This window comes from Macrobrachium rosenbergii, chromosome 9 (assembly GCF_040412425.1).
Source record: "Macrobrachium rosenbergii isolate ZJJX-2024 chromosome 9, ASM4041242v1, whole genome shotgun sequence".
Lineage (NCBI taxonomy): Eukaryota > Metazoa > Arthropoda > Malacostraca > Decapoda > Palaemonidae > Macrobrachium > Macrobrachium rosenbergii.
The window spans coordinates 9,851,541-9,865,340 of NC_089749.1; the positions used below are offsets into that span (position 1 = coordinate 9,851,541).

General features: G+C 36.7%; 1 pseudogene; it reads left to right on the forward strand.

Annotated features, from left to right (window-relative positions):
- Positions 1 to 202: 202 nt before the first annotated feature.
- On the forward strand, positions 203 to 12,250 carry LOC136842166 (uncharacterized; annotated as a pseudogene).
- Positions 12,251 to 13,800: the final 1,550 nt, after the last annotated feature.

A 13,800-nucleotide genomic window follows, 5' to 3' on the forward strand; every position in this document is an offset into this window, starting at 1 on the left:
CTTTTCAAAATAATAAATAATGGATTAAAATTCCCTCCCAGAATGCATAAGCACTCACCTCTCCGGAGCCCCGACCTGGAATGACTCCGACCTCATCGAGGCCATACGGAACAACTTCCTCTTGCCTCCCCCGAGGAATCCCGAAACATCTCCCGTCGACGTCAGCGCCTTCGCCTGGAGGGAACTGGCTGACTGGACCAGAATGCAGAAGATGCTTCTTGAGCTCTGGAAAGACAGAGTGAGTCTACATAAGTAAACACAAAAATATACAAAGTCCTTCTTACTTATTTGTAATGTTGTTTGTGATGTCTTTTTCTTTTGTAATATTTTTCGTCATTCTGGTAATTCTCCTGTTGCCTTTTATCAAAGTTGCTTTCGGCTATGCCTGTCCGCGAGCGTTCAGTTCTTGTAGCTGGTTGTGTGTCGTATTGCTTCTCTTTTGTTTATCGCATTCAAAGAATAGACCCACCCTTTGCTACCTCCCATTCTTTTGTTCGTTTCCTGTTAGATTAATGTCTTCGAGTTTCAGTTCAGAATTTTCGTGGCCTTTGGTTTTCCGAAACTGTCTTTCTGATCAGGTTTAGCTTATTAAATCAGTATTTATAATGATGGCATCTACGTCCTATGTTGTTGTATACGTGGGTCTGTGATATTCTCTATATTAAATCTCGTTATCTCGATGTCTGCCCTCTCACCTCAAGGCTTTTTAAAATAGGCTAATCATGAATGTTCCGTTTCCTCCCTAGGAGGGATTACCTGGTCACGTCCAGCAACTGCACTTAGCACATGCTTCTTTCTGTTAAGGTGCCGTAAAATAAATTAAGAAACAATTACGGAGAAAACAGGAAAATGATCAAAGTTACTGCTTGAATTAAACACGAAGCAAAATAGTCAATAGTATCTATACGATAGTTACCCATTCAATTTGATGGATCGTTTTCTTAAGAGGGAAAAGCGCCATTTTCTTTGTCACGACATAAAATAACTGTGAATTCTCTCGTGTCATTGCGATTTATATATTAGAAACGATAAAAACATAATCTGTAGTGGATTTCTCACTGAAACAAGTAATGATATATTAAATGTTTGGTTTTTTCACATTTATTTGTTAAAGGAAAGGCTGGGTAATTTCGAATGTCGCAAAATGACTAGTGATAAATAATCTCACACCGGAAACCAGCACAAAATGAATAACGGGAGCTATTGGTAAATGGCTGTACGCGTGCCTTCGTCACCAGTTACAAAATTTACTGGGTGTTTAATCAACTGTCTGTAGAGTCTCTGCATGTCATGGTGCATCATGCATTCTGCTTTGTTAAATTTCCATATCAAGGGAAAAAAAAATGAAAGAACTTGTCAATGGAACCAAAAATTTTTGACCCAATTGTCAGTCTTCGGGTTGGGTAAACACAAAAATTAATAGTTTACCTTAACTATAACGATCAAAATTATATCATACACAAGATAAGCAGTGGGAAAAATATACGGCTCATGCATAGAGCAAGAAATGTGAATGTCATATAACTGTGATACCTTGACACTGCGTACTAAACATTTCTCCTAAACAGTCTGCTACGTAGCCAGAAATAAATTATTCTTAAGCTGCTGAATGTTGTTTCCCCACAATAATTTTGAGGAGAATGAGGTTATCTGAAAATTATAAACAAATCAGCCATCATATTTACGCTATGCTGAGTTAGGTTCAGTGACGTCAGCGAAGTACTATATATACGAAAGCGCTGGTCGCATACCTTACTCCTTGGCATACGAAACGTAAACAATGCATTATTGGTTCCTGCCATCTACCGGTGAAAAAAAATATTATATCCTCACGGTGATGGCATCATGTTTCAATACGCAGGAATCTAGAATTTTATCATTTTAATTTGCGTTTGTTTCTTATTCGTAAAAATGAACGAGATTCGTAGAGGAATTGTGCAATAAGCAAGGTACGTAAGAAACAATGAAGAATACTTTTACCTTCGTTTTCTTTATAAGATTTTATCATTTACTTGTTCTGTGTTATGAACTTGACACTCATACGTGAGAGAGAGAGAGAGAGAGAGAGAGAGAGAGAGAGAGAGAGAGAGAGAGAGAGAGAGAGAGAGAGAGACGGTAGTGGGTAAACCACACTGTGCCCGCAAAATCAACCATAAATTTATATTTAGCTACCACGCATACTGTAGGCCGGGCATCTGGTTACGGTGTCTCTCTCTCTCTCTCTCTCACTGATATCAATTTAATTATTTCACGTTGCATTATTATGAGAGTAAGGAGACTGCTCTAGTTGTTATTATTGTGAGAGTAAGGAGACTGCTCTATTTGTTATTAAAATTGAATTTAAATCTATAAACTTTAAATTTTAAGCCATTCTGAAAACAGAAGCATCAGTATTCCCTAACGAAAGGGAATACTGATAAATGATGGAAAACAGAGATAATAACCAATAGAACAGAAGAGTGCAAATGCCATTTGCTTACAATTTCCATGCTCCAACTGAGAAAAAAATTATATCAGAAGTCATACTGATTTATGAGGTGTCACATGCATAGAGACGAAGGTTTTTCACGTTGGATCTTCAGGTTAGGAGGGACAGAATAAAGCCAGTTGTCCTTTAAAACGGAGATGAAGAGAGAAACTGAAGTACAGTAACCCACTGAGGTCTTTCTTCTCGTGAAATTTGTAATTAAGTATTTCTCAATTTACATTACTATTATTATTATTCAGTAGATCACACATTCATCAATGGCAAGCCCACGAGGGCCAGTGACTGAAAACATTTCAAAAGAATATTATGGTACTCATTAGGAGGAAGAAGTAGGAGGAAGTAGAGGTAAATACATGAAAGAAGAGATACCACTTATTAAAAAGAAAAAAAAATAATAAATAAATAAAAATGTATAAAAATGCAAAGAATAGTATTAGGGTAGTAATGCATTTCACTTTCGCCTGAACTTCCGAAGTTCCAATTGCACTAATCCTCTGAAGGGAGGTTGTTCCGCAGTCCAACGGTGCAAGGAATAAAGGACCTATGGCACTGAGAAGTTCGACAGCGAGGCAGAACATTTATTGCATATTGGTGCAGCTGCTCACCGAATCTAGATATTCCAGATGTTTGGAATGGATTGATAAGTGAGGCTGCAGTAAGTGGGCTTATTATTACGAACAAAATTAATAAACGTCTCCAAAGCTAACGTTGCCTCATACTTCCAAAAATCTTACTTTACAGCATTTGAATGAACAACAGAAAGTTAGGAATCTTTCGTAAACATTCAGTATCTATCAAAGTGACCTTGTAAAGTACCACATGCTTCTGCTGTTTTGTTCAAATACTTATCAGATCGATGGAGTGTTGATCCCTTGTCCGGATGTTCGATGCACAATGGGACATTTATTATATATAAAATTACTGGTCCTTTGTTCCTCACACCGTCGGACTGTGGAACAGTCTCCCTGAGGATGCGGTGCAATTGAAGCCCGAAAAGTTCAAGCGAAGATGCGATGCATTACTACCCTAAAACAACTCGCCTTGTATTTTAATAATTTACCTACAGCTTTATCTATTCATTTATTAATTTGTTCCTTTATTATTTATTTTCTAACAACTGATCCCTTCTTCCTGTATTTCCTATTACCTTCTGTTACTTTCCAACGAACACCAGAATATTCTTTGGAAGCTTGAATTCCAAGTCAATGACCCCTGTGGTGGGCTTGTTCCATATGAATAGGGCTCGTCTGAATAATGATAAACTGAAATGGTCTCCTTTTCCGAAAGATGGTAAACAGGGAGAAGATTTCTCGCTATATCTTAATAAGGAAACTCCACCACCGTGTTTAGAGCCTGCTTCGTCTTCCGCATAACATCCCCATTGGACTGGCAGCCTGTTCAGGTGCCTCAGTCATATTACTCAGCACAAGAGGGCACTCGCTCCTCTGCTGCCAAACTGCGGCGCAGTCTTCCTTGAAGTGTAACGGTTCTCCCTGCTTGTGGAATCCAAGCAAAGGTGAAATTCTTTTGTAAAAGCACTGCCTCTGTCCCTTCATTTATTGTAAGTTTATGGATTTAATTATTATTATTATTATTATTATTATTATTATTATTATTGTATTATTATTATTACTATTCAGTAGATGCAACCTATTCATATGGAATAAGCACCCGGGGGCCATTGACTTGAAATTCAAGCTTCCAAAGAATATGGTGTTCATTAGGAAGAAGTAACAGGAAGTAAAGCGAAATGAAAGAAAGAGCAGATACCACTTATTAAAAAAGATAAAAATATATTAATAAATAGGTAAAAATGTATCAAAATGCCAGAAGAATAGTATTAGGGTAGTAATGCATTGCACCTTCGCTTGAACTTCTGAAGTTCCAACTGCACGACATCCCCAGGGAGACTTCCACAGTCCAGCGGTGTGAGGAATAAAGGACCTCTGGGTCTCTGGAGAAGTTGGACAGCGAGGCAAAACATTTATTGCATACTGGTGTTGCTGTCCAGCGAATGTGGTTGCTCTCGGCAGATAATTTTTATTCGTCCGTATTTTCGTAGACGTTACTGGGGTTTAGCTTTTCGTTCTACTTATGTAGATGATTTATTGGTATAAAGGTATTTTATGGTTTATTCCATGCACACACATATTGCAGAAGCACCAATATGCAGTAAATGCCTCGCTGTCGAACTTCTCATTTCCAGGGTCCTTTATTCCTCATACCACGCTGGACTGAAGAACTTCCCAGATGATGTCGATGCAGTTGTTGAACTTCAAGTTCAAGCGAAATGCAATACACCACTGCCCTAATACTATTCTTCTTGCATTTGAGACATTTTATCTGTTTATCTATTGTTCTTTTTTTCTCTTTTTAATTTCAGGGATCAATTTTTCTGGCCCCTTTGGTTCCCTTGTTTCTTCCTAATGAATAACTATTCTTTGGAATAATAATAATATTTGATGAGCCAATAATAATAATAATAATAATAATAATAATAATAATAAATATTACTACACTATATTTCATTATTACTAATATGGGAGGCCGATGGAACAGGCGAACTAACATCCTTGTCTAGCCTAGGGACACAGAGGAAAAATGAAAAAAAAGAGTAAAGAAACAAAACTTGAAGAAGGAATTTTGAGCGAATTGGAAATACTTGAAGAAAACTTCTAGAAAATTAAGTCTGACTCTGTCCTTCAAAGATGCTTTTCTGGATGTAAAATTTAAAAGCACATTGCATTAATCTTAGAGATAATTCTAAGCAAAAGAGACATACTTTACGCATTTCTAGCAAACTTCAAGGGAATTTCGCGCAAATCGGAAATACTTTACGCATTTCCAGGAGTTTAATTTCATACTCTGTCTTTCAGTGATTATTTTACGGACTTAGAACTTAAAAGCACACTGCATTAATCTTCAAATAATTCAAAGCAAAATTAAAATACTTTCCGCATCTGTAGCAAACTTCAAAGATTTTTGCGCGAAACAGAACTACCTTACACATTTCTAGCAAACTTCGAAGAACTCTGCGCAAACTGGAAACAATTGACAAAATTTCTAGCAAACTTCAAAGAATTTTGCGCAAACTGGAAATACTTTATACGCATTTCTATGAAGTTAATTTCTACTCAGCTCTTCAGTGATTATTATTATTATTATTATTAATCAGCCACCAGGGACCTTCGTGGAAGTCGGCGCCGTGGACGGCGAGTTCATGAGGCAGACGCTGCTGCTCGAACGCAACCTCAGTGGACCGGTTTGCTGACGGAACCCGACCCCCGGTCCTTCGCGCGCCTTCGGGAGAGCCGAAGGAACGCGATCGTCACTACGATTCGCCGTTCTCGGAAGCGCGAACGAAGTGACGGGGTGCGCATGCGTTATTGATTTGTGTATGTATATATATATATATATTAGTTATATATGTGCATATATATATATATATATATATATATATATATATATATATATATATATATATATATATATATATATATATATATATATATATATTATATTTAATGAAGTTCATATTCTTATGTCTTATATAATAATAGTTTTACTTTATATTCTTATTTTTCTTCTTCTTCTTCTTCTTCTAATAATAATAATAATAATAATAATAATAATAATAATAATATTAATTAATAATAATACCATTATTACTTATTATTATTATTATCATTATTAGAAGGGTTAATGGTCTGTTAAACTGGACTTCATTATTATTATTATTATTATTATTATTATTATTAATATCAATGTTTTCAATACTGAAACATTCTGGCTCATCTACCAGGACCTACCCCCAAAACTGCAACCCATTATGCTGGCCAGAAGTCGACTAGCTGACGAAGTCGTGATACAGGTAATTTGTCACCTGACAAAAAAAGAGAAAAAAAAAAAGTCAATTTAAATATTTCTGGAATCAATTAAATTAACAATTTAATTTCCTAAAAATGTGCTGAGAAATTTCACAGTAATTTTAATCTATTACACGGCACAATTTTTGTAATTTATTTCGATAAAAATGTGCTTAGAAATTTTATAAGTAATTTCAATCTATCGTATGGCACAACTTTCATAATTTATTCTAATGCAACCGCACTCACATAATTTCATGACAATCCATCTTATCGTAATTTATTCTAATATAAAAGTGCTTAGAAAATTTACAAGTAATTTTAATTTATTGTATGGCACAACTTTCATAATTTATTCTTATACAACCGTGTTCATAAATTTCACAATCACTTTAATACATTGTATGACACAACTTTCATAATTTACTCTAATAAACAAAGTAATTAGAAAATTTACGTGTAATTTTAATTTGTTGTATGGCACAATTTTTATAATTTTTTTTTCTAAAAATTTTTTTTCTTGAACGAATCTTCTTCTCGAATTCCATCATTTGTCTCGCGCTGTGAAGCCGTGAGCTCTTGATTTTAGGGGAAAGAAATAAACAAGTTAAAAATGCGCCGAGGTTTCTCCGGCGCAATCGAGTTTTCTGTAAGGCGTATAATCAAGGCCACCGAAAACAGATCCATCTTTAGGTGGTCTCGGTATAATGCTGTATGATCCGCGGCCCATGAAACTCTCAGCCGGCCGTGGTGGCCTGTGCTGTTGCGTTGCCAGAAGCACGATTATGGCTAAATTTAACCTTAAATAGAATAAAAACTACTGCGGCTAGAGGGCTGCAATTTGGTATGTTTGATGATTGGAGGGTGGATGATCAACATACCAATTTGCAGCCCTCTAGCCTCAGTAGTTTTTAAGACCAAGGGGCGGACCGAAAAAAGTGCGGACGGACAGACAAAGCCGGCACAACAGTTTTCTTTTCAGAAAACTAAAAACAAAGAATGCTCAGGGATGCTTAGTCTCTAACAAATGACGGCGGAGAATGCGTCCAGCAATAAGAGGAGTTGGGGAAATGTATGACAGTACTGTTGCGCTAATAATTTTGAAAATTAAAGAATGAACTTCCAAAATTAATTTTCAGTTGCTTTTCTTCCCAGAGCTTAAAAAACAGTGAATTAATTTTAATGTTTTGACTCAGTTTCCCAAGTATTAATCTTGTGTTGACTATTGCAGGCCTATTTGCTGAACTGTAGTTTCATTGTTGAACTATTGTAGCCCTGATGATGGTTGTGAGTTATTGGTTGAAACAGCTGGCGACACTGATAATAAACTTAAGGACACAGCAATTAAATAAAGACAGCAGGTTTCCACAGCTTAATAAGCAAGAAAGGAAGAAATATGAATAATAAAATACGGAAAAAATTAACTGAAATAGAACATGTAACTTTCCACAAATTAAAAGATTTCACAAACAATAAAAAAAAGTAATAAGAACACTGAAAAAAAAACAATAAACAAACTGAAATAATGGCGCCTTGGACCGCCGCCGTCGGCAAACGTGGCGTATGTAATAGGATCCGACGAATCACAAATTGGAGAAAATGAACCAATTAGAGCAAAAGTGATCGATGTTGCCAGAGAGAGAAAGAAGAAGAAGAAGAAGAAGAAGAAGAAGAAGAAGAAGAAGAAGAAAGGATTGCAATGGGGGTTTTTGTAGTTTGTCACCGATTATGAAAGGTTTTCTTGCGTTTGGGGTTTTAAGATTTTTTGTCGCGCGCGCGCGCACACACAAACATATTTAATATGTATATATACACACATATATGTATATATATACATATATATATTATATATATATATTGAAGCAAAAAATTAAATGCTGCAAAACTAAGAGATACAAAGTATGAAAAATTCTATGGAAATGATGGATCAGAAGGTGCTGAGATGGTTTGGTCATGTGGAAAGAAAGGAGGAGGATAGGTTAATGAAAAGCATACAATTCGGAAATGATCAAGAGGAGAAGGCGAGGGAATGCCAAAAACTCTTTGGATAGATGGCACACTAGAAAAGTAGGGTTGTAACATTCAGAGAGCTTGGAGAAGCATTGTTTGTCATTGGGTTTGACAAACTGCTATGTGGGCACAAGAAGCTACTAATATTGTGGTAGTTTTGTCAGCCAAGGATTGACACAAAACTCAGCCACTGAAAGACTGAATGTAGCAGCAACCAGTTGTTTATGCTAGTTTTAGCAACCAGGGATTGACCCACAACTCCAGCCATTAAAAGACTGAATGTAGCAGTAACCAGATGTTTGTTTTATGTTAGTTTTGTCAACCAGGGATTGACCCACAACTCAGCCATTGAAACATAAATTAGGCAGTAACATGTGCATCATTTTTCCTCAGGAGCCATCCCGTATCTTTGACGAATTTACTGTTCGCAGGAGATAAATCACGGAAGTAAAGTCTACGTGAAATGCGCGCCGCTTTCGACACTTCTCCTGGCGGCCAAGATGACCCGAGTTGACCTCCTGACCATCGCCACCGGGACCTCGGATGACAGGGGAAAGATCACAGATGTCATAGGGAACCACAGGGGCTTCGATGTGAAGGTCTGGGGGAGTTGGTGTTGGAGTGTTTTTAAATCATTTAGGATTATTATTTGGTAGGGCCCTCTCTTTTGGGAAAGTTTCATTAGACATTATATGCCCCGTAAGGGGGTAGCGCCGTCAGTGCACCTCACGGGGTGCACTGTAGGCATTAGTAAAGGTTCTTTGCAGAGTCCCTTCGGCCCCCTAGCTGCAACCCCCTCATTCCTTTTTACTGTGCTCCATTCATTATCTTTCCATCTTGTTATCAACCTTCTCCTAAAAATTATTTCATATTGCAACTGCAAGGTTTTCCTCCTGTTACACCTGTCAAACCTACCTACTCTCAATTTCCTTTCCAGCGCTGAATGACCTCATAGGTCCCAGTTCTTGCCTTTTCCCTAAACTCTTTATTTCATTCTATTCCATTAGAAATTATAGCTGCATTTTTGTATTTTTTAAAAATTTTAATTTATTGTTCCTTTTTTCTGGGACCAGTATTATTCATGAGTGACCTTCCCCCCCCATACCCTATCTGTGGGAGTATTTATATTTGTTTACTCACATAAAAATAAAAAATAAAAAATAATGTAACAAAATTTTTCCAGTTTACTTTATTGTTCTATTTTTTTGTGGGACCAGTATTATTCAGGACTGACCTATAATAACCATATCTTTCTGGTAATTTGTTTTGTTTACTGATAAAAGTAAGAAAAACAATAAGGTAACAAAATCAAACCGTTGACGTTTTGTCTAATCGTTGTAGAAAATCATTACACTAAACGCTGGGATACAATGGATCAGTGGCTCTTAATGCCTGAGATTACGCTGGCCTTATGCCAGCACGAGCTCTTGCTCCAAGAGCAACCAGTAAATATTAAAATGTATTTATTTAGCGTTGACTTACAGTAAGTCGGTGACAATAACCCCATCCAGATCCTTGCTGTTGACTGATCGATGTTGACGAATGATAACCCATCCTGGTCGTAAATATTGACCTTCGCATTAACCAGGGAGTGTCGAGCGGGGGAGACACCCCAGCCAATCAGCAGCAAGGATCAGGCTGACGTCACTATGACCACCTAGCCCAAGGCCAAGACAAGGTCTACCCGATTGGGTGGAGTTGCCTCCCGCCGGGGGTAACCACGTGGGCGATGACGTATCTTAGAGGTACTTGCTCGTTACGGCAATTCACCTGCTGACGTAATAAGAATGTAGACAAGGCTTCGCCTACATGGGGGATTTGGGGGGACGGGAGCAGACCTTCTCTTTCTCTTGGTCTTGACCTAGCCACTCTGCAACGTCACATAAATGCCTTGGTGACCCGCAATCGTGACCTACTGCAATGGGACGCGATATCTGCAGCCCGTTTTACTTACTACAGTTATTTTCATTTATTTATATACTCGTATCTATTTTTTTCCTTGGGTTCCTAAAACAGATAAAAGCAAGACTGTGTCCAAACCTACGTATTGTTAATATCTTCGATGAGACGATTGTAGTTTCCCTTCTGAATAAATTATGACCAGAAAAAATTAAATAAGACAAATAGAAAAGTGAAATACAATGTCAAATCTGTTGGTGCAGCCGTAATTTTTGATGAAATCTATTGTTATTACATCTATATATGGACATGCCTTGTGTTTTATACGTTAAGATTTTTTGCTAAGAATAATTATAAGATCTTTAATTTGAGGAATAAAACTATAGAAGCGCATTAGTTACTCCAGTAGAGCTTTATTCTATAGTTATATATTTTTTAAATTCATATTTTTTCCAGACGAAGCAATTTTCCTAAGTCGCTCTAGGTTCTTAATACTCCAGTTTGTAATGTTTTTTTTTTTTTTTACTTTCCTGCATATAATTAATTTATTCATTCATTTTTCTTTTTAATAAGCGAGATCTCTTCTTTTTGTGTTTTCCTTTACAATCTCTTGCTTCCTAATGAACTCCATAATATTCTTTCGAAGTTTCTTGGATTTTAAGTCAATGGCCCTTGCGGGCTTGTTTCATGAATAGGTTCATCTTCTGAATAATAATAATAATAATAATAATAATAATAATAATAATAATAATAATAATAACAATAATAATAATAATAATAATAAAATAAAACAAAAAATTCTTTCAGTTTTCTTCTGAAGATGGAAAGATTCCACAAGATTCTGTATAAATTGTTTTCTTGTAAATATTTACATACTACTTGAATCTCGAGACTTTCAGGTCCTAACTCATGACCCTTTTTCACAGTTAGGACCTGGAAAGTTTTGAGATTCAAGTAATATGTAAATATTTACAAGTAAACAAGTTATACAGGAATCTTGGGTTTCTATTTAATAATAATAATAACACATAATAATAATAATAATACACACACACACAATAATAATAATAATAATAATACCAGAAAGGGTACGTAATATTTCAGAGTCTCTTGGTCAACTATAAGCAATATTTTTTTAATAATTTTTCCGATCAGTAAATAAAAAAAATTCTCCATTCCAGAGTCTTCTAATCCAGTACCAACGTGAACTCCTGTCGAAAATTCCCTATCCGCAGGTGAGTGTAAACTTGAGGTCAATTAGGACAGGATAAAACCAGTTGCTCAGTCAAGTCTAAGTTACTGAGACAGATTTCAAAGACCCTGAAGTACAGTAGAGGAGACAAGAGATGGGCATACCCACTTGCTGTTTAATAAAATCATTGTTTTTCTATCAGGAAATTACCCTAAAGTACAGCAGAAGAGAGAAAAGCTGGGTATACCCACTTGCTGTTTAATAAGACCTTTAGCCCAGCAGGGGGAAGTGCCGTCAGTGCACCTCATGCGGTACACTGTAGGCATCGACTTATGTTTCTTTGCAGGGTGCCTTCCTTGGGCCCCTGGCTGCAACCCCTTTCGTTCCTTTTACTGTACTCCCTTTCATATTCCCTTTCTTCCATCTTACTTAGTGCAACTGAGAGGTTTTTCTCCTGTTACACCTTTCAAACCTTTTTACTGTCAATTTCCGTTTCAGCGCTGAATGAATTCATGGGTCCCAGTGCTTGGCCTTTGGCCTAAATTCTAGATTCAAATGAACTCAATCAGACCTTTTGTTCTTCATTAACAGGAAGCTTAATAACTGTTTAATTGACAGGTAAAGGGATACGTCTACGACATGGGACGGTCGTCTCTCCTAGTCCGTCTGTACTGGAAGAAGACTCACTGTCACCCCTTGGACGGTGGAGAGTGCAAGAGGCAAAACTACTACGACCTGACGGAGGGATGTTCGAAGTACCTCTGCGATGGACATGCTATTGTTTGGTCCTTCTAGAGAGAGAGAGAGAGAGAGAGAGAGAGAGAGAGAGAGAGAGAGCGTACGACAACAATTTTTCACCTTCTAAAGGAAGGCAGGAAGAGAGAGAGAGAGAGAGAGAGAGAGAGAGAGAGAGAGAGAGAGAGAGAGAGAGAGAGAGAGAGATTGACAACAATCTTTCACTTTCTGAAGAAGAGTTTTTACACTTTTACTTTTAAAGAAGGGCCTTTCACTTTCAGTTGTAAACGAATCTTTTCCTTTCACTCTTAAAGAAGGGGTTTTCATTTTCACTTTTAAAGGGGGGGGCCCCCCTTTCACTTTCACTTTTGAAGGGGAGTTTTCAATTTCACTTTTAAAGGAGGGTCTTTTACTTTTACTCTTAAAGAAGGGGTTTTCACTTTCACTTTTGAAGGGGAGCTTCCACTTTCACTTTTAAAGAAGGGTCTTTTACTTTTACTCTTAAAGAAGGGGTTTTCACTTTTACTTTTAAAGGGAGCCTTTCACTTTCACTCTTAAAGAAGGGATTTTCACTTTCACTTTTAAAGGGGATCCTTTCACTTTTACATGAGGAATTGCTAGTTTTAAAGCAAGACCAGGTAGGAAGGGCAGGAGAGAGAGAGAGAGAGAGAGAGAGAGAGAGAGAGAGAGAGAGAGAGAGAGAGAGAGAGAGAGAGAGAGAGGCTGACTACTGCATTTTACATCTAATTTTTGTTAATTTGACGAGCTTTGTAAGCTGCTTACCTGGCAATGCCTTTTAACATTCAGACACAATTATCCAAATCGCCTTCGCTTTATTTCAGTAAACATTATATTTTCCTCTCTGACAAAACTGCAAAAAACATTAGCTGAGAGTAAAAATGAAACTTATATTTATAACGAAAATAAATAAAGTTGATCACACAACAGCAACAATTAGCAGGAGTTGAAATGGAGAAGAAAAAATCCACAGTTATGTATGGGCACAAATATATTTTTAAAAATATATCTCTGTACATATTTATCTTTATATACATTTGTACCCATACATAACTGTGGATTTGTTTCTCCGTTATTGTTATTATTATTGTTATTATTATTATTATTATTATTATTTATTATTTTTTTTATCACAGTCATCCTATTGGACTGGGTGGTTTTTATAGTGTGGGGTTCCTGGTTGCATCCTGCCTCCTCAGGAGTCCATCACTTTTCTAACTACGTGCGCTGGAGCTACTTCAGCATCTACTGTATATCATTATTATTATTATTATTATTACAGAATAATAACAGAGGTATATGTTGTTCAATACTTCCTCGCACAATGGAGGACAAGGAAAACAGAATAGCATTAGGCTTTTGGTACTGCCTCGACCCCCTTTCAGAAAAAATTTATTAGGTTCTGGTTAAGCGCCGATATAAGGAAAATTCAGCATCTTCGAAACAAGATTCACAAAAATAGAAAAATACGACCAATCTAATCTGGATTCCGTGACGTTTCTGGTTAATTCATGTTATTTGTCTTGTTAATTAAAGCAGCTCGGAGTATCCGACCTTTTTAAACGACACGTTTTACCATAAAGAGAGATAGA